The sequence below is a fragment of the Ovis aries genome, chromosome 15 (assembly GCF_016772045.2).
Source record: "Ovis aries strain OAR_USU_Benz2616 breed Rambouillet chromosome 15, ARS-UI_Ramb_v3.0, whole genome shotgun sequence".
Lineage (NCBI taxonomy): Eukaryota > Metazoa > Chordata > Mammalia > Artiodactyla > Bovidae > Ovis > Ovis aries.
The window spans coordinates 32,556,264-32,582,719 of record NC_056068.1 but is presented as its reverse complement, the minus strand read 5'-3'; the positions used below and the strand labels follow the sequence as shown (position 1 = coordinate 32,582,719).

At 43.0% G+C, this 26,456-nt stretch overlaps 1 long non-coding RNA gene across 6 annotated transcripts in view; it reads left to right on the top strand.

Moving 5' to 3' along the window:
- The window catches only part of LOC105602212 (uncharacterized), a 305,023-nt gene that overhangs the window by 212,512 nt on the left and 66,055 nt on the right, over positions 1-26,456 (top strand). For 3 of the 6 annotated variants that reach the window (XR_006056340.2, XR_009596611.1, XR_009596615.1), the window contains one exon: positions 1,383-1,445. The exons of 2 other annotated variants lie outside the window; for them this stretch is intronic. This is a non-coding gene — a long non-coding RNA (uncharacterized LOC105602212). Of the gene's footprint in view, positions 1-1,382; positions 26,277-26,456 lie in introns of all 6 variants that reach the window. One more of the 6 variants, XR_009596612.1, reaches the window with a different exon arrangement.

Sequence of the window (26,456 nt, the reverse complement as noted above, 5' to 3'; positions counted from 1 at the left end):
TTTTACACCTGGGTGAAAAGTGAAAGTGTTAGTCACTCAGCTGTGACCAGCTCTTTGTGATGCTGTGGACTGTAGCCCACCAGGTTCATCTGTCCATGGAATTCTCCAGGCAAGAATACTGGATTGGGTTTCCATATCCTTCTCCAGGGGATCTTCCTGACTCAGGAATCCAACCTGGGTCTCCTACATTACAGGCATATTCTTTACCATCTGAGCCACCAGAGTTTAATCCAAAACAAAAAAGTAATCAACACCAACATCTTGTGGGGTAGGGGGGATGTTAGTAAAGAAATGTCAAATCTCTAGGTATTAAACCTTCTAATTTTTTTTTGTTTATTCTTAAGATATGAAGTTATAAACTCTCTACTCAGTCTATACTGGGGCACCTGAAATAGGAAAAATGATACCAGGACATCAAAATGTTTTTGTTTTGTTTTCCTTTCTATAACTTGGTGGGGGATGAGAAGCTCTCATTTGAGAAGGGACAGGAAAACTTCTGGGTTTTCATTCGGAGTTTAGTATGAGAATACCTACATGAAAATATATGCAGGATGCTTATTTTTCAGTGGGCAAAACTAAATCACTTGTCCTTGTCCACAAAGATCACGTTAGAGAAACTTAAACTAGTTTTTGCATAGAAGTTAGTGGCTAAGAGGGTATGCAAAGATAGAAATGAATTACTAAGAGGAATCATGATTTTCTTTTTCCCCAAAGAATTTAAAATTCTGTTTAGCCTCCAAATTGGATAACCTAGGTACCCTTCTATCTTGGTACATCATTTTATAATGGAGACAGGATTCAGCAGGAATGAGTCTCACAGGTCCAGAGGATCCTGCTAAAGTCTTTCCTCCTCCCCATCTCAAGACTTGTTTATATAGTGTGTATATATTTTATATTACAAATGAAACTTGATTTCACTTTTTTGACAATTTCTCATTGCCTAGTGGCCAGCTCACTTGTTCCTTTTGGCTGATTGCAGAAGGGCTAAAATCCCTCGAGAGAAGGAAAAAAAAAGGGAAAAGGGCAGAGACTCAACCCAGTTTTCTCCAGCTTTAGTCCACTTCATTTTAGGAGTCTATGACTCATCCCTGAATTCTCCCCACCCACAAGCACCTTCCGTCAAATCATAGCCCCCCAAATGTATTGTTGGACATTTTCTTTAGTAGTACCATCTTGTTGTGAGATTACAGGGAATGCCGATTTTATTAGAGTTTTTTCAACAAAATTGTTTAATTGTTGGTGCCCCTTGGCAAGTGCTATGTTATTCTCAACGCTTCACAGCATTCTACCAACACCCCATCCTTCTAACTTTCCTTTTTTCTTTTTTTGAATTCCTCCTTTTGTTTGGTTTAGAACAAGTCTTCCCTTTATTTCCCCTACAGACTTGTCTTTGGAAAAGACTCAGAAGAGCCCGTTAACTTGGCTTCCTCACTTCTGCTCATCATGTGAGTGCAATTTATATTTCTAACTATTATGCAAGTGCCATTAAACAGCGTTTTCCCCAGGTTTCTATGGAAGAACTGCTTGCTTGATCTTTGCGACGTTGGCACTCTTTTAGAATTAACCACGGAAAAACTTGATGACACTTCTGAGCTTCTTGTAAAATTTATCTTCAGGGTAATTTTATGGTGTGTGTTTCCCCCCTTGAAAGTTTTAAAGAGCTGGATTTCTGTCTCTTTGCAGTGCCTTCTAGCAGCTGTGTCTCATTTGCTTTGCAAGGGCATTGGAAGAAATTGCTATTTTGGAAGCTCCTTAACATATGGGAGAATTGTACAAAGCACTTTACAGTTTGCATAGTGCTTGCCCATTGTTTTACCCAGTCATTTCTCATAGAAGCCCAGGACATATTATTTACATTTCCAGAAAGAGAAATAGAGGTCCTGAATAAATAGCAGGAGCTTGGCAGGACAATTTATCTTACTGTGGAATTAATCAATAGATTAAATCTCTTCCTTCAGATCCTTTAATAACTATGACCAGAAAGCCTCATGTTTTTAGACCAGTGTACTCACTGTATATCTGAGGAATATGTGGTCCAGCTAGTTTTAGGTCTATCCTAACAAAGAGCTGTCTTATTGACTGGACATTGGGAGCTGTGCTGTTTAATGCTTTTATTAAAAGTGATATAGTGGATGCTACAAGCACTTGTTCCAGGGTCACACTGCCTAGGTTTAAATACAAGCTCAAACCTTTATCAGCTGTGTGATATTGGATGAATCACCTGACCTTTCTCAGCCTCATTTTTCTTATCTGTAAAGTGGGAATATTAGTTGCTCCTTCTTGGGATTATTGTGAGGCTGGATTGATTGAATTCATGTAAAGCTCCAAGCATTGCACCTAGCACAGAGTCAGCCCTCATTCAGTATTCGCTATTACAGTGTTACAATTCAAAAACTGACTACCTGGTCATTTTTTTCCTAAGAGTCCTTAAAGTTGATTTGTTTCATGAAATTACACATATGACCCAATCAGGACTGGAGATAGCTGGGGATCTCAAGAGATAGTTGGTGGGATACACACTACTATATAATATAATTAGATATTATACTAATATTTCCTCCCCTCTTCTTAAGATCATCATAATTTCTCAGTCTCTCTGGCATTCTCTTTAAAACACAAAGCTATTATTATTTCTCCCAAATAATATGGGATTTTGACAAAAGACCCTATTCGCTAGTACCCACTATTTCACCCTAGCACTTTTGGAATGGTAGCACACAAGAAAGATGAAAGATGACACTGGTTTTCCTACAGTTCCAGGCGGAGGTAAGGGGTAGAGGAAGTAGCAGGATTTGCCTAGTGGTGAATGTTCTCTTGTTGGAATATAGACCGAGTCCCTCGTCTGCTTCCGGTTTGCTGGGCAAACTGGACAGAGCACTCTGCTTCTCTGTGCCTCAATTTCTGCAATTTGAAGAGGGGTTATAACATCCACAGGACGATCCACCAGTTTCCCACTTGCTGGGACCTTCCCATGGCAAGCGCCACGTCTCACGAACTTCCTCAGCCCCAAGGAGACTGGGATGGTTGGTCACCCTGAACATCTTAGGGGCCTCACAATAAGGGCAGTGGGCATAAATGTGCTTTATCATTTCATGGACGAAGGAGTATAGGCAACCCAGTTCTTAACACCTAAGTTCCCAAAATAGTGCTAGGGGTTGTTGGAAGAAAAAAAATTGGAAATACAGTGTATCATTTCTTAAGTAAGAATATACTTTAATTCTTGGTACATTTTTTTTTTTAACAAACTGCTTAGAAATATATAATGTGACTGGCAAGTTCCACTAACGGATATGCCATTTTACATCATTCTTACATGTTTAAATATATGTAATTGAAAGTATACAAAGGCATATTCATGCAGAACAGTTAGGACAATTACTTTCAAGTCATGACAAAAATAATTTGCATTGGAAAGACCTCCTTTGAAACATTTTTACCGCCTGAAAAGTTCTGTTTTGCACCCAAGGCATATTGTTGAGAGGATTACCATTTACAATAAATGGATTAGTGATTTGTCTTCAAAGGAAAACAAGAGAGTCTGGGGAAGATGACATAACTGACCATCTATTTGCTATCCAAAAAAGAAATAAGACAACAAAGGATGATAGTCCATTAACTGAGGCAGCATCAGTGTTCAAAAGATGTGCAAAAATATTAAGCAAAGTGCACACTCAGGAATTAGAGTAGTTTCCCTAAATGATTCAAATGATTCATTTAGATTTCTTTGAATGGAACTTCAAAATGTACAAGCATGCATTTGCTTGGTAATTCAAACACTTTTATTTGTGTTTGACCTGGAGGCGTCCAACCAGAATTTAAGCCAATGTAAGATCTATTAGTGAGGCTTCTTGTAGACATGAATAGCAACATAAATAATACAATATTATATATTAGTAAAAGCATAAAAACAAGTTCAGTCAAACTCAATTGCTTACTTTAAGAGAAAAAAGTAATATGTATCTTAGAAGTTAGACTTTTAAAACATAATGGCTTGTTTTCCGCTTGGCTTTTAAGTGGAACATGTAAGGAATTCCCTGGTGGTCCAGTGGTTAAGACTGTGCTTCCACTGTACAGGGCACAGGTTCCATCCCTGGTTGGGGAGCGAAGGTCCTTCATGCCATGTGGCATGGCCATAAAAAAGTGAACAAGCAAATAAATAAAATGGAACATATAAACCTCTATGAAAATGTTAAGATACTTGAAGACCCTGAACATGTCACAAAGTTTTTCTTTATCTACCCCAGAGGGCCTATGGCAGTCCTGGGTACATGTCAGATGCTTAGTAAAATCTTGTTAACTTATATTGAGTGTTCTGTGTATTAATAACATTAATTCAAAATAACATAATGAAACTGGAGTGAAAAGGGCATGGTCTACCATTCCACATTCAACTTTTCCCCAAGGAATGAACTACTTTGCCTCTCAGAAGCAAAGAACTCATTCAAAAGCAGAGCTGAAGGCTGATGGAGTTATTGTTGTTTATATTTCCCTGGACAGAGGAGTAATTCTGTTGGCTTCAAAGGCCTTTTCTTCTACCTTCCATCACGACATGCTTGTGCAGGAAGAAGCCTTCATCCTATTCCTACATTTTACAAATGGAAACCCAGAGGAGGGAAAATTTGCCCCCCGGGTCACAGATTCAAACCTTCCCAAATATTTGTTAATCCTAATTTAATTTTTCCTAATTTCACCAAATCGAGCTGTAGGGAATTTTCTTGGCCCTTTAAATTTTTTATTTTAATTTTTATTTTGGCTATGCTGGGTCTTTGTTTCAGCGTGCGGGCTTTCTCTAGTTGCAGCTTGCAGGGGCTTGTCCTGTTGCGGAGAACAGGCTCCAGAGTGTGTAGGCTCAGTAGTTGCCCAGTGAGGGCTTATGGAATGTGGCATGTGGAATATGGAACATGGTGTGTGGAATCTTAGTTCCCTGACCAGGGACTGAACCTGAGTCCCCTGCATTGGAAGGTGGATTCTCAACCACTGGATCACCAGGGAAGTCCCTGGGCCCCTTGTAAGTCCAGAGTCTCCCCTGCTCCTTGTGCCCTGCCTTACCATTCATTGTTATTCCAATGCCGATACTCCTACATCACTCCACTTCCTTCTGTCACTTTCCAGTGGCATTTTGTTAGCTTTCAGACAACACACTTGAACCTCCCCTTCAAGGTCTGAAGCTGAAGGAATTTTCTAGATTACCCAAAGCGCTATATAAATTTAAGGGCCGCTCCTGCATTTCTTCTTAAGTCCGTACCCTTGGAAACAGTGATGCCTAGCTCTGGGCTAGTACGGGTTACTCTCAGGCTTCGATAATGCAAGTCAAGACTCTGCTTTATGGTTAATTTAGCTGATGATGAGAGCAAGCTGAAACTTGTGAAGACAGACATAAGTTGGAACAAACCGAGGTCATAGCTTGAGCAGAACCTCCAAGAAGACAGATTGCCTATGGCTCTTAGAGCATCCTTCCCTCAACAGTAGTAAGGCAGACTGAAAGTAGAAAAATGGCAGTCTCCTTTGAGGGCATATGAGGGCACAGAGATTTTTCAAAACTCAGCCCCACAGAGAGGAAATCTGCTTGATATTTATTCAGGCCTCTTTCTTTTAAATCTTGATTACCCTTGGCTCAGCTAGGTGCTAAAATTTATGCACCAGCGACAGGTGATTCTTATGTAAGGATGGAATCTCAGGTGTGATAAATTTGGTCTTGAGACATCTCAGCTCGCTGGCTGCAGATGGCAGTGTCATGATGGCAGAGTTAGAGAGTGGTGTCCTGCCGGGCTGTGGGCTGTCTGTGAAATGGCTACTCAGTTCAGAACTGCCTGAGCCAATTCCTTGAGCCTCAAGGTCATGACCAGGGGCTCAGTCCAACTGTATGGTTGACAGTCATTCTAGCAACATTCTTTCCTGCTCCCTTAGACACTCCTCTGACTCACTCCTACTCAAAAGACCAGCAAGAATCAGCTAATCTGTGTTCTTTGTGAATATCTTTATCACATGAGGTCTGTGTCATGGTTAACTGTTATTCGGGGTGAATTCTATGTTTGTAAGGAATTGCTTATATGATACTATAGGATTTGTTGGTTTGGCCAAGGGTGTATTTTCACTCACTACGTCCCTGTTGGGTCCTGCAACTCTTAGGTCACAGGTTCTTAGCCTTTGTTTTAAGGACTCTAGAAATCCTCCTAAAATGTGTATATGCACACCAATTGTAAACATACACATCTCTTTCTAGGGAGAGCAGTGTTCATAAAATTATCATAGAAGTCGGAGATCTAGCAAGTAGTGAGGGTCACTATTGTAGATGAGGGAAGCACCTCTTGTTTTCTTCTAACTGAATTTCCAACTTTGGATTTTAGATGGAACTTGATCAGAGGTTAGAAACATCAGGCAAACTTTGGAGTCAGATAGCCTCGATTTTGGCTTAGACTCTGGCCCTACATTTCCTGAGTCTGCATGCTGAGAAATTCCACCTCTGTGTGCCTCACATCCTTGTTTACTCAATGGGGAAAATATCACCTCCCTTGTTATGCTATTGTGGGACTTGAGGGAGGGATATATTCAATATAAATTTTGTGTTGTACCTGGCATTTGTTTACTTTTCAATCAACAGTGGCTAGCAGTGGTTATGAAGAAGGCAATGGCAACCCATTCTAGTATTCTTGCCTGGAAAATCCCATGGATGGAGGAGCCTGCTAGGCTGCAGTCCATGGGGTCGCTGAGAGTTGGATACGACTGAGTGTCTTCACTTTCACTTTTCACTTTCATGCATTGGAGAAGGAAATGGCAACCCACTCCAGTGTTCTTGGCTGGAGAATCACAGGGACGGGGGAGCCTGCTGGGCTGCTGTCTATGGGGTCGCACAGAGTCGGACACGACTGAAGCAACTTAGCAGCAGTAGTAGCAGCAGCAGCAGCAGCAGCAGTGGTTAAAGGTCAAGTGGAATTCATATCTCTAGAGCATGGGGTGTAGTGCCCAATCCCATGTGTTTTCTACCTTGCTGCATTTTAAAAGGTATCTTCTGTGTTTGTCTAATTGCTGAGTCATTAGCTGTATTTCACAGTCCTGATAAGCATCAGCAGGATCTACCCACCACTCTTAAGAGATGTCACATTCCAATCTTCTAATCCACCTCTCATGGGCAAAACGGAGAAGGCAATGGCACCCCACTCCAGTACTCTTGCCTGGAAAATCCCATGGATGGAGGAGCCTGGTAGGCTGCAGTCCATGGGGTCGCTAAGAGTCGGACACGACTGAGCGACTTCACTTTCACTTTCATGCATTGGAGAAGGAAATGGCAACTTGCCTAGAGAATCCCAGGGACGGGAGAGCCTGGTGGGCTGCCGTCTATGGGGTCGCACAGAGTCGGACATGACTGAAGCGGCTTAGCAGCAGCAGCATGGGCAAAAAAAGGTATTAGACCCCTGGAATCCCATTTTACATTTGTTAGTATCTTTAGAAAAATCATGTTTTATGAATTTTAACAGTTCTTCAAAAGAGGTATATGATGTATATTTTAGCAGGGGACATTTTTCCTTACATCATGTGCAATAACTTACTTCATCTCCTAGCACATAGTAAGTACTGCTCAATGTTTGCTGAATGAATGAAATAGAAAATCTTAACAAACAAAAAGCAAGAGATGTACACATGAGAACATTAGTTCTTTCACTAGTCATTCCCTCATCCACCCTCATCTTCCCATTCTTTGTCTCCAAAGACCCCCACAAACATGACTCACCTTGGGAATTATGGAGAAAATGATTCTATTTGAGGACGCTTGCCATGCCAGGTGGCGCTAGTGGTAGAGAACCTGCCTGCCAATACAGGAGCCATAAGAGATGTGGGTTCGATCCCTGGGTGGGGAAGATCCCCTGGAGGAGGACACGGCAACTCACTCCAGTGTTCTTGCCTGGAGAGTCCCATGGACTGAGGAGCCTGGAGGGCTATGGTCTATAGGGTCACTAAGAATTGGACGAGACTGAAGCGACTTAGCATACATACGTATCGTCCTGGTATCAGGTGCTGCTTTCCTATTCGGGATCTGAAGCCAACAATATCTAATCTCAGCATCTCTTTTTTTTTTTTTTTTAAATCTGTATTTCTATAACAAGTGTAAAATCGTTCTAATTGGGGAACCCTATTTCTTTTTTTTTATACTAGAGATTACAGTTTTTTGATACTGGTCAAAAAGAGTTTTTGAAGAGCAATGCACAGAGTGAAAAAACTATGTTTATGTAAATATCATGAGAGCTAAATGTGATGCCCTGGAAGACAGCAGACTTCACTCTGTACGCATGAGATCTGTATCTCAACTATACCAATAAGTACTACTCAAGAATGTATAAAAATTCCTTCTGCATATATGCATTTTTGTTGGTCTAGCTCATTGCCTAGTTCACAGGAGTTACTTAATAAATATTTGTTTGATGGATTCATATTATATTTCTATTATAATATGTATAACTTATATATTTTATATTTATATCATTCCAATCCCAAAGAAAGGCAATGCCAACGATGTTCAAACTACCACACAACTGTACACATTTCACACACTAGCAAATTAATGCTCAAAATTTTCCAAGCTAGGCTTTAACAATACATGAACCAAGAACTTCCAGATGTTCAGGCTGGATGTAGAAAAGGCAAAGGAACCAGAGATCAAATTGCCAACATCTGCTGGATCATAGGAAAAACAAGAGAATTCCAGAAAAACGTCTACTTCTGCTTCACTGACTACGCTAAAACCTTTGACTCTGTGGATCACAACTAACTGGAAAATTCTTAAAGAGATGGGAATACCAGAACACCTTATCTGTCTCCTGAGAAATCTGTATGCAGGTCAAGAAACAACAGTTAGAACTGGACATTGAACAAGAGACGGGTTCCAAATTGGGAAAGGTGTACGACAATGCTTATGTTGTCACCCTGCTTATTTAAGTTATATGTAGAGCACATAATGTGAAATGCCAGCTGTATGAAATACAAGCTGGAATCAAGATTGCCAGGAGAAATATCAATAACCTCAGATATGCAGATGACATCACCTTATGGCAGAAGGTGAAGAAGAACTAAGAGCATCTAGATGAAAATGAAAGAGAAGAGTGAAAGTTGGCTTAAAACTCAACATTCAAAAAACTAAGATCATGCCATCTGGTCCCATCACGTCATGGAAAATAGATGGGGGAACAGTGGAAACAATGACAGACTTAATTTTCCTGGACTCCAAAATTACTGTGGATGGTGCCTACAGCCATGAAATTAAAAGACACTTACTTGCTCCTTGGAAGAAAAGCTATGACCAACCTAGACAGCATATTAAAAAGCAGAGATATTACTTTGCCAGCAAAGGTCCTTCTAGTCAAAGCTATGGTTTTTCCAGTAGTCATGTATGAATGTGAGAGTTGTATCATGAAAACTGAGCATCAAAGAATTGATGCTTTTGAACTGTGTTATTGGAGAAGACTCATGAGAGTCCCTTGGACTGCAAAGAGATCAAACCAGTCCATCCTAAAGGAATTCAGTCCTGAGTATGCATTGGAAGGACTGATGCTGAATCTCCAATACTTTGGCCACCTGATGTGAAGAACTAACTCATTGGAAAAGACCCTAATGCTGGGAAAGATTGAAGGCAGGAGGAGAGGGGGACGACAGAGAATAAAATGGCTGGATGGCATCACCAACTCGATGGACATGAGTTTGAGCAAGCTCCGGGAGTTGGTGATGGACAGGGAGGCCTGGCGTGCTGCAGTCCATGACTGAATGGCTGAACTTAACTGAGTAAGGAGAATGCAGTAGTTTCCGTATAATATCTTTATGGACATTTATTTCTGTAGCCCAGCTGACTGATAAACCATTAAAAGAAAGTGTCTTCTGCACCTCTTTTCTATGACGGATAGAAATTTTAGAGATGGGTGTGAGGCTGGTGAGTGAGTGTGAGTTGCCATTTAGTGTGTTAACAGTGAGTTTTGCTGTTACACCCATTCAGAAGGAGCTTTCTGCAGTCATGTGGGTGTGTCCCCTTTCCTCTTTCTGGCAGTCTTACCTTTCACAAGAGAACTAACCAGTAGCATCAGAATGGCACTGGCCTGCCTGACTTAGGGCTCATACCATGTAAGCACAGCAGCACGTTCAGCAGCAAGTCTCTGGAGCATCCCGTCCCAGGGGGCAGACTCACCTGGGAAGTTTGGGGAAAGGTGGCCACGTGGCCAGAAGAGCTCCCTCCAGTCTCCAGTTTTCTCATAAGCCATACTTACGTCTGTGGCATTGGCATCCAGAAGCCAGTGGTGGGAGAAGCATAGAAACTGGGAGGTCAAGAGAGTAAAAAGTAATGAAATAGAAAGAAATTATCCCTCAAGTGAACCATGTCTTTCTTTCTTCTTTCTTTTATTGATACCCTAAGCCCTGTCTTTGCCTTTGATACTCAGTACCGTATCTCAAGTGTGTTTTCCCATTTCACCACTGATGCTGCTCTTTAATCCTCGTCAAGGACTTACCAGGTGGTGCAGTGGTAAAGAATCTGCTTCCTGCCAGTGCAGAAAATGCAGAGATGTGTGTTTGATCCCTGGGTCAGAAAGATCCCCTGGAGGAAGAATGGCAGTCTGCTCCAGTATTCTTGCCTGGAAAATTTCATGGACAGAGGAGCCTGGTGGACTGCAGTCCATGAGGTTGCAAAGAGTCAGACACAGCTGAGCATACAGGCCATGTGTTGTCTGCATGTGTGTGTGTCTTACAAAACATCTAAGCAAACAAGGCATTGGGCCTTGCCTTATATTTCAATTAGGGAATGAGAAAAAGTAATCAGCATTTTTTAAGAGCTAAGGCATTGTACATACTCGTCAACTCAATGAGTTTTAGATGAAGAAAAATGAGTATGAGGAACTAATTTATTCAGAGCTGCCACCTAAGTGGTGAGACAGGATTTGAAACCCTTGGCTGTTGGGACTTCCCTAGTGGTCCAATAGTTGAGAATCTGCCCTGCCAGTACAGGGAAGGAGGGTTCCATCCTTGGTTGGGAAGCTAAGATCCCACATACTGAGGGAGAACTAAGCCCGCAAGCCGCAGTGAAGCCCCAGCACAGCCAAAATTTAAAAAAAAGAAGAAAAAGGAAAGAAAAGAAACCTTGGCTGTCAAACCTCTGCGTTTCTCCGTGGAACTCCTTAGAACAGATAGAAAATCCCAGGAAACTGAGTGCAAAGACTTGTTTGGTGATAAAGAGCATTCAACTTGGAGATTTACCATTTTACTTCCTTGAGTTCCTTCTCTATGCAGACCCACACAGAGCTACACTCATTTGTTTACCCACCTATGTGAGTGTAAGTCTCCTTCCTATTCATATAACAGCAAAGGTTCCATCTCACAGATACAGAGATCAGGGTCTATGACTGCACTTCCAATGTTAGGCAGGCCAAGACGGTCATGGGAGGTGATTAAGTAGAAGGGGAATGGCTTGATAGTGTCAGACTGTGTGACCACATACCAGAGCACTTTGGTTTTCCTCTTACCCGTGTTGATGTTTGGAGTCATTGCACTTGAGTTTGAATTTACTCTAACTCAATATTATTACCCATTTCTGGGTTCCTTATTCAAGTAGCTTCATTAAATGTTGAAGTGCCTATGCTCCCACCCTGCTAATTTCTCAAATTCCTTCCTCCTCATCCTCTCTCCCTGACACTCTTCTTCCACTCAGTTCGACTTCTTGGTGCAGAATAGCACCCTGAATGCCAGGTGTAAGTTAATAGATATCTCTGTGAAAATCAGGAGAAACAAAAGCTTACCACTTCCCAGTACTTGTTAAAACATCCCAAAACAGCTCATGTGCTAGTGCCAAGGTCAAGGAGGTCAGCCCACACTTGAGCTCAGGCATTTGAGTCTGTCAAATGAGTCAGTCAAATGGGAATGTTGAGCTTCTTGGCTGGAAGCATGTCCGCATTACTGTATATAAAGATGTCTGTTTGCTATACCAGGGTTTGCCATCATGCTAAACCATCAGTTTAAAGAGTGCCTAATGCCCAGAACCCATTTGTCTTTACATGAAGTTCCTTGTTTCAGGGGAAGATGAATTTTGTTGTCTGGTCTTTGGTCTCCTGTTTCCTGGCCTCTCCCTGATCACCTCCACTTCCTTCACGCCGCCTCTGCACCTCTCCGTGCCCATTGGCAACACAAATGCACGTGCAACCCCTGGTATGCCATTCGTCTTCACCTCTAGAGTGGACATTCCATCTAGACCTGTTTTCCCACTTAAATATAATTCATGTGCAAGTCACTGGTGCCAAGTACATGGCTAGCACAAACCAGACGTTCAGTAAATGTTTGTTGAACGAATGTAAGATAGAATGAATAGACAGGTTAGTTTATTTTGCTGCATGTTTGGCTTCACTGAATCATTTGGTTTTTTTTCCTTTTCAGTATCATTCATTCTTACTCCCTCTCTGCCTTCCTCAGTCAATATTTATTGAGAGTCTTTGATGTGTCAGGCACTGGGCTCTATGTCAGCATGAGTGAGACATGGTCCCTACTTCCTTGGAAGGTCCAGAGTGGGTTGTACTGATTATGTTGGTTCTGAGTCAGGCAGCCATAGTTGATGAATCACCAGCCACTGAGAGCAGAGCCTTGAAGTGGCTGTTTGGGGGAGGATGCAGAAGAGGAGAACATTATTCTGATCTTAAGACTCTCACAGCTCACGGGGTAGTGAACAAATAAAGACATGAAATATATAGGATTATATATGCCTAGTAATAGCAAATGATGGAGTTCAGTAGAAATGGCTAGGATATCTCAAAGAGGTAAAGCAATGAATTTTTCTCCCTGTTTCAGATCTCCCTGATACCTTTAGCCAGTATGTAATTTGCATAACAGATATTTTTTCTACTTCTGTGTGCTCGATGCTATGCCAGGGTTGGGCACATGGCAATGCAAAGTGTGAAACTTGCTTCTTGAAAGGTGCAGGCCAGAAGACAAGTGTCTGACTCATATCTGAAAATGAAATTAAGGGTGAATGAGAAGAAAAGTAAAGATGAGGAGAAATGGATGGGGATGGGAAGAAAGCAACCAAATCTAAGGGTTTCTTCTCCTTCCCCTTTTGGGGTCTAAAGATGGGAGCTTTGAACTCAGGAATTTTAACTTTCTCCCTGAGAAATGTTTTCAGGAAGGAGCTTGATATATTCAAGGTGATAGAATGTGAATTAAAAAAAATAGAAATGTGAAAAATGTCTAACTCCAGCAGTCTAAATTATTGGAGACTAGCTCATTTCCTGGAGAAGGCAATGGCAACCCACTCCAGTACTCTTGCCTGGAGAATCCCATGGACGGAGGAGCCTGGTAGGCTGCAGTCCATGGGGTCGCAAAGAGTGGGACACGATTGAAGCGACTTAGCAGCAGCAGCAGCAGCAGCTCATTTCCAGGTGACTTAACTCTGACCTAAGATTTCCAGAGAATTTTCACATTAAGCCATCTCTCCTATCCATACACTGTCAACTATTTAAACAAAATTTTAAGTCTGTTTCTGTTACGATGGCTGGGAACGTTAGATCTTGTGTTCATTTAGTGCGTATTTATTTGGTGTTTGGGCTTCCCAGGTGGCGCTAGTAGTAAAGAATAGTCAACATGCTATCAGGCACCTATGAGGAAGGCAAGAGAGGCTCAAAGAACAGTTGGCCTCTGTACTGTCACTTGAAGAAAAGTGGTTTCTTTTAAACACTGACCTCACGCTCAATGTGCCTTGGACACAGGGGTAGGCACTTTACATGTATTATTTCATTCAATTCTCCCAATAACTTTATGGAATAAATCTTATTAACCCCATTTTACAGGCAAGGCCTCTGGGGCTCTGAGTAACTAAGACAATACCCCTCATAAAGAGGGCAGAGAACACAGACAGGTTTCCCAGGTGGCAGTAGTGTAATGAACCCACCTGCCAGTGCAGGAGACCTAAGAGACACAGGCTTGATCCCTGGGTCAGGAAGATCCCCTGGAGGAGGGCATGGCAACCCACTCCAGTATTCTTGCCTGGAGAATCCCATGGACAGAGGAGCCTGGTGGGCTACAGTCCCTGGGGTCACAAAGAGTCAGACATGCCTGAAGCGACTTAGGATGCACGTAGGCAGAAAGCTTACATCCAGATTCACTGACTTCCAACATTGCCTTCGGCAAAACTGTCTTTCAGAATGTCCTTTTTAAGACTTAGAGCCATTTCTTGATGACTCGGAGAAGCTCTTCTCTATCTGAAGACTGAGGAGGGGTTAATTTGATCTTGGATTTTGTCTTCTACAGACCTTTGGGGTTTCTTGGAGGATACTATCACTTGCCATATCTTGGCCTGTTACCCACAGAACACGCTAGAGGGTCCCTCTTCAGCTCAGCCATCTGTGCTCTTGGCTTTCAATTTCCATGAAAATGACTGGACACATTCCTCTCCTCCCATCCATACCCAGGGCTAGAGAGATATTCTCTTGGCTCTCTTCAGTAATATTTCCGAACGTTGTCTTTAGCATCTGTTCCAGGGTCTTTATACCACGTTCCCTTTCTCATGTGTGTGTCTTTATATGTGTTTGTTATATTAATTCTTACAGTAATTGAGTTATGTTAATATATTACAGTTTCTAACACAAATATATTAAAATTCAGAAATTGTAAATTTTGATCATTAAGAACCAATGCTGAGAGACTGTCCTTGCCAGTTTGTTTTAGTAATTAAAGAATATAAGGTACAAGAACGAATAATATAAGCAACTTCTGAATCTGAAAGTATCCATATGACAGCCTGGGTACCCAAAGGCAGCTCACACCAGGTCTGAACAGTCCATCTTATATGGCTGATGGACAGGACTGCCTCAAGGCAGGGAACTGGACCACTCGTGGTCATAGAATTCTCCAACTTCAAGGAGACTTTGCCATGCAACCTCTGCACTGTACAGAAGGAGCTGAATCCTGGAAAGGTTAGTGGTTTGCCCAAAGTCAAAAAGGAAGGCGTGATATGATCTGAAGCAGTTATTCTCAGACTTCATTATTGTTTTATCTACACGTAAAAAGGAAATTGTTACAATAGAGATTCCTGGATCACAGTCTCAGAGAATCTGATTCAGATCAAGGGTGGGACCCAGAAATCTGTATGATTAATAAGCCTGTTGGGTGATTTGGCAGCTGGTGGTCCTGAGACCACACTTTAAGAAACATGACTCTGGAATCTAGGCTTTGTGACTCTCAGTCCAATTTCTTCCCAAAGGAGTAGGCTGCCTTCCCACATTAAAAAAAAAAAAAAAAAATCCAAACAAGACATGAGACTGTTGGTGACTCACATTAGGGCTCTTCTTGCCTGACTCAACAGTTAATTCCTGAAAGCATCACTCATTGAGTAGTTTTCTTTCACTCCATCCGTCAGCCCCTCTGATGTGCCAGGTGCTAGAGATGTAAAGATTAAAACACAGCTCCACCTCCAAGGAAACCATCTATAGCAGGAGTCATAGCTACTATTTCCATTGTTTATTCATGCTTCATAGAAGTTAGCTCATTCCTTACCTTTAGGTAAGCCTGTGTGTAATAAGAAACTGAGTTGGGAGTTGTTCATATATATATATATATATATATATATATATAGTATCACACATATTCTCTGAAACTTGTTCTTTACCTTTAATATGTCTTTCAAGTATTTCTCTTTATTCTTTATATATGTTAATCTTTATAGTAGCTACAGAGTATTTTCCAGTATTGACATACCATCATATATTTAACCATTCCCATACTGATGGATACTAAATTGTTTCTATTGCCTCCTGTTACAAATAGTGTCACAATAGACTCCAAACTAAGGCTTGTTATCCCTATCTTACAGATGAGGGAAGTTGGGTAACTTGTCCAAGGTCTCACAATGGCAGAATTAGGATTCAAACTGAGGCTTGTATGTCTTAAAGACCACAGAGTTACTTTCTTTTCACTATTACACCTTTTAATGATTATGGAAGAATGGTGTGAGTGCTGGACGAGGTGCTACTAAAACCTAGCTATTGACAGAGCCTCGGGGTCGTCTGGGGAATAACGTTTGAGCAGAATTTAGGAGTCTTCTGGGCAGAGGGAGAAAAGCCAGTCTAGAAGGAGGTACAGGTTTATTGCAAACCAGTCAGTCATATGTACTGATCAACTACTAAAGGAAACCTACAATACACACTGTATGGAGATTCACCGAAAAAAGTCATGGTGTTTGCACACTGGAATCTTGCAGCATGATTATGTGAAATGTGCGTGAGAAAAATACTAGAATAATAAGCTAGTGAGCATAGTATAAACAAACAGCCACCTCATTTGGCAGCTTCAGCAGAGCCCTGGAAATGAGTGGGCTGTGGGGTCTTTTCTATGTAGTGTGGCAAAGAAGCATGCCCTCTTAATAACTCTGTTTCTTTCTCTGAAATGAAGGAAGTACTGTCTAGTCCCTGACTACTTGTTAGGGATGGTGCAAAGCTTGGTTAATTTCTGTAAATGTTTTGAGTTCCTCTAAGGTGTGTGTTCTGTAAATAAGAGGTATTAATAGCAGCCATCTGAACCCAGGCAAAGCTGACGTGAACTGTAGTTCTCTGAGAAAAACCCAGAAAGGGCCACAAAGCCTAAAGTCCACCCTGGGCCCGTCACACTGACCTTGCTTGAAAAGGCAGCGTGGTTTTCCTATGAGGCGTTGCAGTAACTCAGGCCCTGATCTCAAGTGGGAAAATTCAGGAGACTAGCTGGATTTTCTAACATTTAATTTCCCAGCTGATTACTGTGATTAAGAGTCCATCTGGCACAGCCCATTTGTGAGGTATGTGTGTGCAGGGAAGTGGGACTCTAGTGAAGGCAGAGATCTAACCGAGAAAAAGAACAAGCTCAGTGGAGCCAGGCCATGTTGGAGCCCTTGGCTGAGATGTGTAAGCAGGACTTGCATCATATTAGCATTAGCATTAGGCCATATGTTGCAAGAAAGGCAGTTAGGGAGCCAGCATTTCTCTTGCTCAGGGCTTTTATGTTCGCTTAGTGAGGATTTGGTGGTGCCTTTGTCTGCCATGGATCTAGAGGGGCTGTGAGCAAGCTAAGAAGAAAATCCAGCCCTGGATTTCAGCAGCAGCATACCAACGTTTCTATCCACAGACTCATGGGAACTGAGCGGAGGCTGGGAGATGCACCCCTACGCTCCTGCCCAGGGTTGGGGGGATTGTTTAGGACAAGGGGTGCCCTGGATCTTGTGCTCCCCTATCTAATCCCTGCAAAGAGCAGGGGGTAGAGGAAGCCATATGTTCCACTCAGATCCTCATGGCTCCTTTGGCGTAACTGCAGTTCCAAATCAACCCACAGGCATGTCGGTCTCATAAGCACTAATAGGACTTACAGATGTGCACAAACCGACGTCGAGATGCTCAGCTGAACTCCTGGATGGAATTTCTCGTAATTTTCCATTACCCGGGGGATCCTGTGTAAACCTGGCCCAGACAGAGTTTTTATTGTATTTTATTTCTGAGCTCCAACTGGGCCTTCCCTTTGGAGGTCAAGCCTCTCGGTCTCCTTGAAAATTCCGATCTCAAAGGTAAGAGGCTCCTGACTGCTGTACTCACCACGTTTGCTGGGGCTCCAGGTCCACAAGGAAAACTCATCAGTGACTTGATCTTAATCCCTCACTGCATGTGCACAGGTCACTGAAAAACATCTGGCAGCCCTGACCCTTTGTGTCCCTTTGCCAAATGTATTGAAGCAGGGAGGAACTTAGCCCATCTGTGGTCCTCCATGGAGACAGAGCGATCGGCTAGGTAATGGCCTGACTTTGGGAGGACCCCTGAGTCTGTGTTGCTCAGTCAAAAAAGGATCAATGACCTCTCTCCCGTGGCTGGAAGATTTCCACTTTTACAGGCTGTGAGGCTGAGTTCCCGGAGTTGAGACTAGGAAAATATCCTCTCCCACATCTCAGAAATGTGAAAATAAAGTTGGCTCCCCACAGGTTGGAATCAATACTTAATTGCCCTCTGGGAAATTCCCACCCTGCTTCTTGGAAAGGTAGATTTCATAGCCCACAATGTTAAGTTTGACAGAGAAAGCTAGATTAGCAGAAGTGACAGTCTCTGCTATGGTCCCCTTAGACTTCTATTTCTGGAAAGTGCCTTTAGTTTAATGACTTGGACCATAGAAGTTTCGCCTTCTTGAAGGGATAGACATCCATTAGTGAAGCTATGAAACACAGTGAGACCTTGTTTACAATTATGGCGCCTCCTCAGGGCCTAAGGATGTCTGTGAGCTCTGTGTGTGGCTGAGTGTCCTGGAAAAAGGGCAAGTCCCCTGATTTCAGGTCCTGTTTCATCACAGATGTCTAATGTCCTAGCAGCAAGGAGCTTGGCAAAGTCAACAAGGTAGGATGGAAACAGCCATACCTCGTCATCGTCTTATCCTTGCCCCCACGTGCCCTCACCTAGAACCAGGAACCTTCCACGCTTCCCAGGAGAAATGGTAATGCCGGTCAGGACCAGCTGCATTGCCCAGAAGGAGGTCTTTCTTACCAAACGCATCATCTCACATAGCTTTTGAGGACACCTGGATTAAGATAAATGGATTTGGCATCCCCGTCTGCACAGAAACTTTTCTTCATCATGCTTTTCTTGTCTTCAGCAGACTCACTTGTCAGGAGGTTTGTATCTCACAGTGATTGAGGGTGGAGGATGGGAACTGTGTTGCCATTTTTTTTTTTTCCATCCCTACTTTATTCTAGTAACTTTGAATGTGTGAATAAAATATGTAAGACCTATTAGATACAAGACAGAAATTCAGCATAAACTCCTTTCTTTAGTAGCTAGAGTGTCCAGAAATAGTATAATAATAACAATTAAACTTTACAGGAATTCACAACTTGGTCTCTTAGAGGTTGCGGAATAACTCCTCCCATTGTCAGGAGGAAGACAAAGAAATGCAGATGCAAGAGGATTAGGGGCTTAGTTTCGTCATCAACCTCCTTCTCCCATGGCATTGATAGCTGACCCTCGTACAAACGCTTTCCTGCTGAGATCAAGCAGGATTTCGGACTCCTCCTCAGTTTGTACTCCAGATACCCTCTACCAGTCAGTCTGTGTTGGCACAAGCGGTTTCATTTGTAAAGAGAAAAAAGTGGCATATTGAGTTTTTCATGGCTTCATTAAAATGTTTCAAGAAGGGATTTTGGACTCTATCTGTGGCATTTGCCAGCCTTTTCTGTTTACCAATCATTTAGATGGGATTCAAGACTCAACTTTCCACTTACCCCACCCATTCTTGTCTGCCACCCCAAAAATATCACACCAAAAGAAATAGGAAATATGATCATGCTTTTATGAGCCATCCATGAGGTGATGTCTGGTCCATATTAAATGTCAGAAATAAATTATTTATGTGAGAAGGAAACATAGAGATGTGATTATATTATGGATATTAATCCTACCCAAGAAGAGCATCTTAACCATCTTGAATCCTCCTGAGAGACCCTAGAACTTTCACAGTTATTCTTTAATGACCACCTGCCTTGGTAATGTATAGAAAATATGTCAACATTTTTCACAAGGACACTGTACATTTGATGCCCTCTTCAAATCCTGAGCTCATCCTCTCCTCAATCCTGCCCTATGTGTGAAAACAAATAGAAGTTCAGCAAGCACTAACAATTACACCGGGTGGTGGATAGATTGACTTCCGTCTCTGGTGTAGATGGGCTAAAACTATTTTGCAGAATCAGGAACCTGAGACCTGTTATCTGTCACTCCTGGTCAGAGTTAATAGGACCACACAGTTGGACTGGCTTGACTAGAACAGGCGGCTACAGACCTTTCTCCACCTTAGTTGACATCTGACATTAAACCCCGCTATGAACTTCTGGGGGCTCAGTCTTTGGTGTTAATCAAGATGGCGACTGCAAGAGTACGTGCGGCCAGGGTCTCCTGTGATTTGGGGCTTATAGGTGATACAAATGTCTGACTAACAAAGCAGAATGAGAGAAGGGACAGCATAAAATTCCTTCAGTCGGACCTAGGACCCTCTCACTAGTGTAGGGGCCGAGAGAGTCGTCTTCTGACACTGTCATTACAATAATATATGAGCTTTGGGAAGACACTTAACTTTCCTTTTTGTCAGCTCTCTGCCATGATATGGAGTGATAATACCAAGTAGACTTACTGATGTGTAAAGCAATTTACAGTTTGAGGCATTAACTCATATATGATGGAGAGGCCAAACATTCGCTCCCTTACCTTGCATGCAGGGTGTAAGACCGAATTTCAGGGTAGAATAAAGGAAGGTCAGTTTACAAAATGTGAAAAAGATGTGGTCTTTGACCTCAGGGCTAGAGGTGAGAGATTTAAAGGGCAAGTGTGTGTGTGTGTGTGTGCCTATATGTATATATGCATATATATGTATGTATATAGGTATGTGCATGTTTATATATGAACACATGAACATGTACCTATACCCATGTTAAGTTTATTACTTTATACTTTGAGATGTGTCTCTAGGCAGCATTTTAGCTTGCCAGCCACTGTCAACATGGCTGTTTTTCTTTCTGCATCTCAAAGAACAGACTCCTTAAAGATTTTCCAAGATGATGTGAAAAACCATATTTTAAAAATCTGAGTGCTATCTGAATCAGCTTCATGTACATCTGATATAACCTTTCTTCCAGACTAGCCTGGCTGTGTTGATCATTTGTTTACTGATATCTTTCCCTTTTCCCACAAAGGACTGGAAGGGTTGGAGGAAGGCAGGTGGTGCTGTAATGAGAGGTATCTAATATGTTTTCTGTTCTTGGGGGAATTTGAGAAAGCAGTAAGCCAACTTATAAAGGAAAAGCACTATTTTGGCAATCTAGACAGAAAAGAATCCTCCATCACAGGACTGGTTGTTGCGTTGATTTTGTAAATTAGTTCTTCCTCTTGCAGATGCTCTAGGATCACATGGCGTCCTAGCAAATGTGTCTTCACATTAGGGCAAAACAGTCCTCTGATTCCTGGCAGGCAGGACAAATAGCCAACAGGCGACAAGGCTGGATTTCCTGGGGTCTGGGCTACAGCAGCTTCCTGAACGAATGAAAAAATGCAGGTGACACTCCCCTGCCCCCAGGCCAAGCAGGTCACAGGGCAATTGCCCAGTTGCCCGCTGGGAGAGGCCCACCCTGTTCCTTTCCCTCCAGGTTCATTTTTCATGTTGATTGAGTCATGATGGCTCCTTGCCACAAAACATCTGAGGATGTGCCTTGTAGGGAAAAGGTCAGAAAGGACATCAAGGATCTCCCCTTCCCTAAAATGCTGGGCTCGCTCGCATGTAGTCTGTTGTAAAGGATGGGCTGGCAGCGCTGACTGGGGGGCTCTGTCTGTCTCTGCAAGTGGCAGGAGCAAACTCTCCATCTTGCTAGCTTCAGGGTTGCCTGGCTGTCTTATTTCAACTGAGGCAGCACAGCTTGCTTTAGCTTTGAAGTGTGAAAACCAAATACAGGTTGGCAAAGGGGAGAGACGGAAGCCATGTAGCCTTCTTGGAGCATGAAGGCACACACTCAGCCCTATGCACTGAACACAGAAACTTTTCCCATCCCCTTAGCAATCCCTTGTCCTGTGGCCTCTGCTGAAAATTGTGATGAACACAGAAGCGGGCCTGGTTGGTTGCCCCTTACTGGAGCTCCTTTCTCGTGGCTGGTGGGCAGATGCTGTGAATTTCTCTCATTTGGGAAGGGTCCAACATATGCCCCCTTCCAACTCTCTTCCTAATCTCGTGACAGTGAGGCCAGAACACACACACACAGGCACACACACAGGCACGTGCGTGCACACACACACACACAGAGGCACGGCAGACCTGACTGTGGTGTGTCCTAGCACCCTGAGCAATGATTTAGGCTATTTATTTTCTCCCCTTTCGAGGTCCTAGAGAAGATTTTAGAATTTCTAATACAGGAGACTGAGAAAGGAAAATATTGGCTTCAACAGTACAAACATCTCTGTCCTGAAAGAAAATGTTAATTTTCCCCTAAATCAAATGTTGACATCTATCGGCTGCTGCCGAAGATGTGCCGCTATGGGTGGGAGAAGGTCTCTGCTCCAGAGCATGGGTATTGGGCCAGAGTCTGTCCTCTGAAATGCTAACTGGTTTAGAATCTAAACAGGCTTGGTTTAGAGGTTTCGTGAATCGTTCCAGTTAGTTTTTAAAAAGCTGATCTCTCCGGGACGCCCTCCTGAGCAGGGAAGCAGGGACCAGGGTTCCCTGCTGGGGAAAGCGTTCTTTCCTGCAGAAGCCTGGGCCCCTTCTGGATGTCTGCAGTGATGCAGGCAGTGCCTACCTCTGCCACGAGATATAGGCTTTTAACTGGAGATGGGAGTGGGCAGTGGGAAGGGGCCAGCTGAGTGGAGAGAGGACGGAAATCACAGGCAAAGGAAAATTTCCAGAGTTAGGTGCTTTACCTACCCTTTCCCCCACTGCCCCCAAAACACACAGTGTAAATACTCTTCTTTGTTCAACACCTATGTTTTTAAAATTCCAAATTGAGTTACCCCACCCACTCTCTCCCTCCAACTAGTGACACACACACACACACACACACACCCACCCACCCTTCACACACACACACACACACACACACACACACACACACACACCCTTTTCACTTGTTAAGCTTGAAAAATGATGATATATACAACCAGCACGCTCTGCCAGTGTGCACGGCGAAGGCCAAGATTAATGCAGAAGGTTGGTGCAACGTTGCCGCAGAGCAGCGTGATCAGAATACAAGATGGAGTGCAGGGGGAAAGGCCAAGAAATATGTCTGTGCTTGGAGTTTACACAAGTCTCCTTAGCAACTTGTCTGAATTTATTTTTCCCTTAATGTGTGTGGGTTTCTTCCAAACCCCGAGTGAAAGGGGAGTGGAGTTCCTGAGTCCCCCCGCCACCCTTCCCCTTCCCTGAGGGTGAAATCCTTGAGTTGGTGAGCAGAGCCTTTCTCTCCTTCACCAGCAGCGCCTGCCCGCCCGCCCCACCCCCGTCGAGGTAGCGCTGATCCTCTGCTTTGTGACACCGTGGACTGCTGGTAGCTTTCCAGAAATTCTCGTCTCCATCTCCGTGGGGGAAGGATGGGACTAGTGTCTGATGGCCACAGCTGTGCGGGTTTCTGCCGCAGCCGCTGCTCCCGGTGCCTGCTCGCCTGTGTGGTATCCATGTCCATGTGCCTGCTTACACACCAACATGTTGTAAACTAAGGGAGAAACAGCACCACTCCTTCCATCTCAACTATTTTTAAAAAAATTTTTCTGTCTTGTTCATTTCCCTTCTGTCTTTCGTCACCTCCCAACACACACACACACAAGATCCTGTAATTCTAACTAGAAGATGAATATAAAGCTATGAGAAAAAAAAACCCTGCCTTTTAGGAATCTGATATGTTGGATTTTATGTGACCCAGGTTTGCTTCAGGGGAGACGACCATAAATACTGCAGTGGTTTTCCCTACAAGTGCTTTACCTGGAAATAACTCTCGGGAAGTATGATTGCTGCCTCGTTGGAGCCAATGTTGAATATAAATCTTCATATTTCTTCTTGACCCTTCTCCTTTTAGAGTCAGGGGAAATAAGAAAAAAAAAAAAAAAGAATCCTAGCCAAAAAACCGTTAAGGTTTGATTCTGGCTTTTTTACAAACAGATGTTGCTTGTCATTCTGTTGTTGTTAAGTAGGCACCAGATTGGACCAGGCAGCAGTGTGTGTGTGTATGTCTGTGTATCTGTGTGTGTGTAAGAGAGAGAGAGAGAAAAAGAGAGAGAGACAGAAGAAGGAGGGAGGGTAGGGGGGCGGAGAGAGAGAGGCTTAGAGGAGAGAGAAAGAGTGTGTTGGGGGAGTAGATCAAGGGCCAGAAGGCAAAACCAGATTGATTTGGGGAAAAGTTGAAGTAATATAGATGCGGTTTTTTGTTGGTTTTGTTGTTTTTTTTTTTTTTACTTTCCAAACTTCAATTTGATGGAGACTGTATAAAATCCTATTCTATTTGGTTGATTTTTGTTGTTCCAAAAGAAGAGAGAAACGTGGGGATCAGTAGATGTGAAGAGCCCTGGATGAGAAAAGCTAAGCTCTCCTGGGGTGTAGTGCAGAGAGAAGGCTGGAGGCTCCCCTGGAGGCACCTCTGCCCCGGAGTAAAGCAGAGGTCCCTGTTTCAGCTAAACTTAGTTTCTTGTGTCTGCTGGTCTCTTTGTAGGCATCACTGTGGAGGTTCCAGGCTCTTTTGTACTTTTCCCAAAACAAGAATCTCCTTGTTTTACAGCCAAGGTTCTAAGGAATACTGACTCTTTACCTGTCTCCTTTCTTTACCTGTCTCCTTTCTTGAAGCATCCAAGTGCTCTAAACTTCAGGCTCCCGCTGCCCTAGCCGCCCTGTACCCCTGCTTAATTTGTAACTTTCTAATCCAATTGTGGTCTGCTTTCTCAAAAGCAAAACAGCTTTGAACGTGCAAGTGTGTTAGAGTAGCCTGGCATATAGGAAGCTTTGTGCAGCAGATAATTCATTTATACCCAAGAAATGACAGACATCTGATTTTTTTTTTAAAATATGTCTTCATGTTTCCATACCAGAATCAGGGTCTTCTCTGTTTTTTAAAATTTTAATTCTTGTAAAAGCCTTTTGGCTTTATTAACCTAGAGCTAGAAAGGAAGTTGTAGGCTGGCATCCTTACTTGCATTTTAAAGAGGAAAAGAAATTGCCATCCTGAGCAAACTTAATGCTTTCAAAAGTGAAAGCGTTCTCCTCAGCCAGCTGCACGCGAAACAACTTGTTACTGGCAGGCTCTCTCCCTTTTGTTTCCTCGGGTGTGTCAAAAGCAAATTTGCTTCCAACTTCTCACTCTTCAGTAGTGGGTCCCTGTTATACATCTGTTGTAAATGAACACTTAGTGGGCTTAAGATCGCTTTTAAATGATCCCCCCCTTGCCGCCAAAAAAGTCCACTACTCCAATAATCTGAGGGCATCTTTTGTTTTAGTCCAATGTATTTTATCCTATCATGCCATTTTTCATGTCTTTGTTCCTTAGCCGACCTAGCCACACTTTCATTTTGCGTTGTACGTAAAATATTCATTTTTTTTTAAATACAGGGAGCATTTGGTAGGAAGGTTTTAAATAGCAATTCCTAATTTTCCCTTTGCCCGAAAGGAACGCGAAAACCATGGCATTGCTTTGCCAGTCTCCTCCTTCCCTTTCTGGTCAGTTTTTCCTGAGGAGACAAGGATTCCTTCTACCTAAGCTGGCTGGCCGGGGTGCCGGAAGCCTCTGCGTGGGGTACTCCCACCATGGAGGCTGGTGTCCTGGTGGCCGGATCTCAGGTGGAGAAAATGTGCTGGGACGTGGGGCACCCACGAATTACTCTCGGAGCAGCACTTGCTGGATGCACCTCTTTTGTTGAGGTGATTGGATCTTTCTACAAAGAGCAAGGGCTGCAGAGGGTGAGAGAAAGACATCAGGAGAACTGGAAAGCCACGGGGAGACCAAGAGTAGCTGTCTCTCCTGCTTCGCTATGTTGAGTTAATGCCAAGGGTAGACTTGAGCTCTCTCTCTCTCTTTCTCTCTCTCTCTCTCCACCTTTCTTCCCCCCTCTCTCTCTTTCTCCTGTCCTTTCTCCTTCTCTCCCTCTCTTCCTTCCTTCCTCTTTCTCAATCTCTCATTTTCTAATTTTCTCTCCTTTCTTTTTCTCTGCCCCCTCCCTCCCTCCCTTCCTTCTTCTTTCCCCATCTCTCACTTTCTAATTCTCTCTCTTTTTCTGTCTCTTCGTCTCCTTCCTCTCTCCCACCCTCCCTCTCTTTTTCTGTTTCATAACAGGTTGAAATTGCTCTTTCTTTTCAGTTGAATTGCTCTTTTCCGCCAGGACAAAGGAGATCTGCTAAGATTCTGTTCAAGAGATCCCTCCTAAACAGAAGGAGGGTTGGAGGGCAGGGAATCTTTCTGTCGGTGTCATTCTGCTGACATCACCATGAATTTGGTGTTCAAGTCCACAGCCAGGCAAAACTCAAGTACATTTTCCCTTTTACAAGCAGCTGCTCAGTGAGTTTTCCTTCCTTTAGTGAAGGAACAATGAAGGAAAAGCAAACCCTGCATCTAAAACCTGGCCAATGAAAAACTGTTGGAATGGAAGCCAAGAATCCTGCTGGGGTGGAGGGGGACAGACTCCTGAAGCCACCACAATCAGATATTTTACTTCTGTTTTAGCGGCCCCATCAGCAGAGAGAAATAATGACTCCTGAATCATTTCAGAATCAAAAAGTTAAAATGATGTCTCAATGACGCTACATCGTGCCAGGTAATGATTGCCCAACTTGATTATGCCTTAACCGTGCTTAATTATTGATAGGCTATCTCTTAATCATGTTTAGCAAATGAGCAGTTTAGTATAAAACATCAGAATTTGGGAGTATTCCGAGACGTCCCATTCCTATTTGATCAGTTTTCTGGTAAAATCGTTCTCAAGCTTCATCGGTAG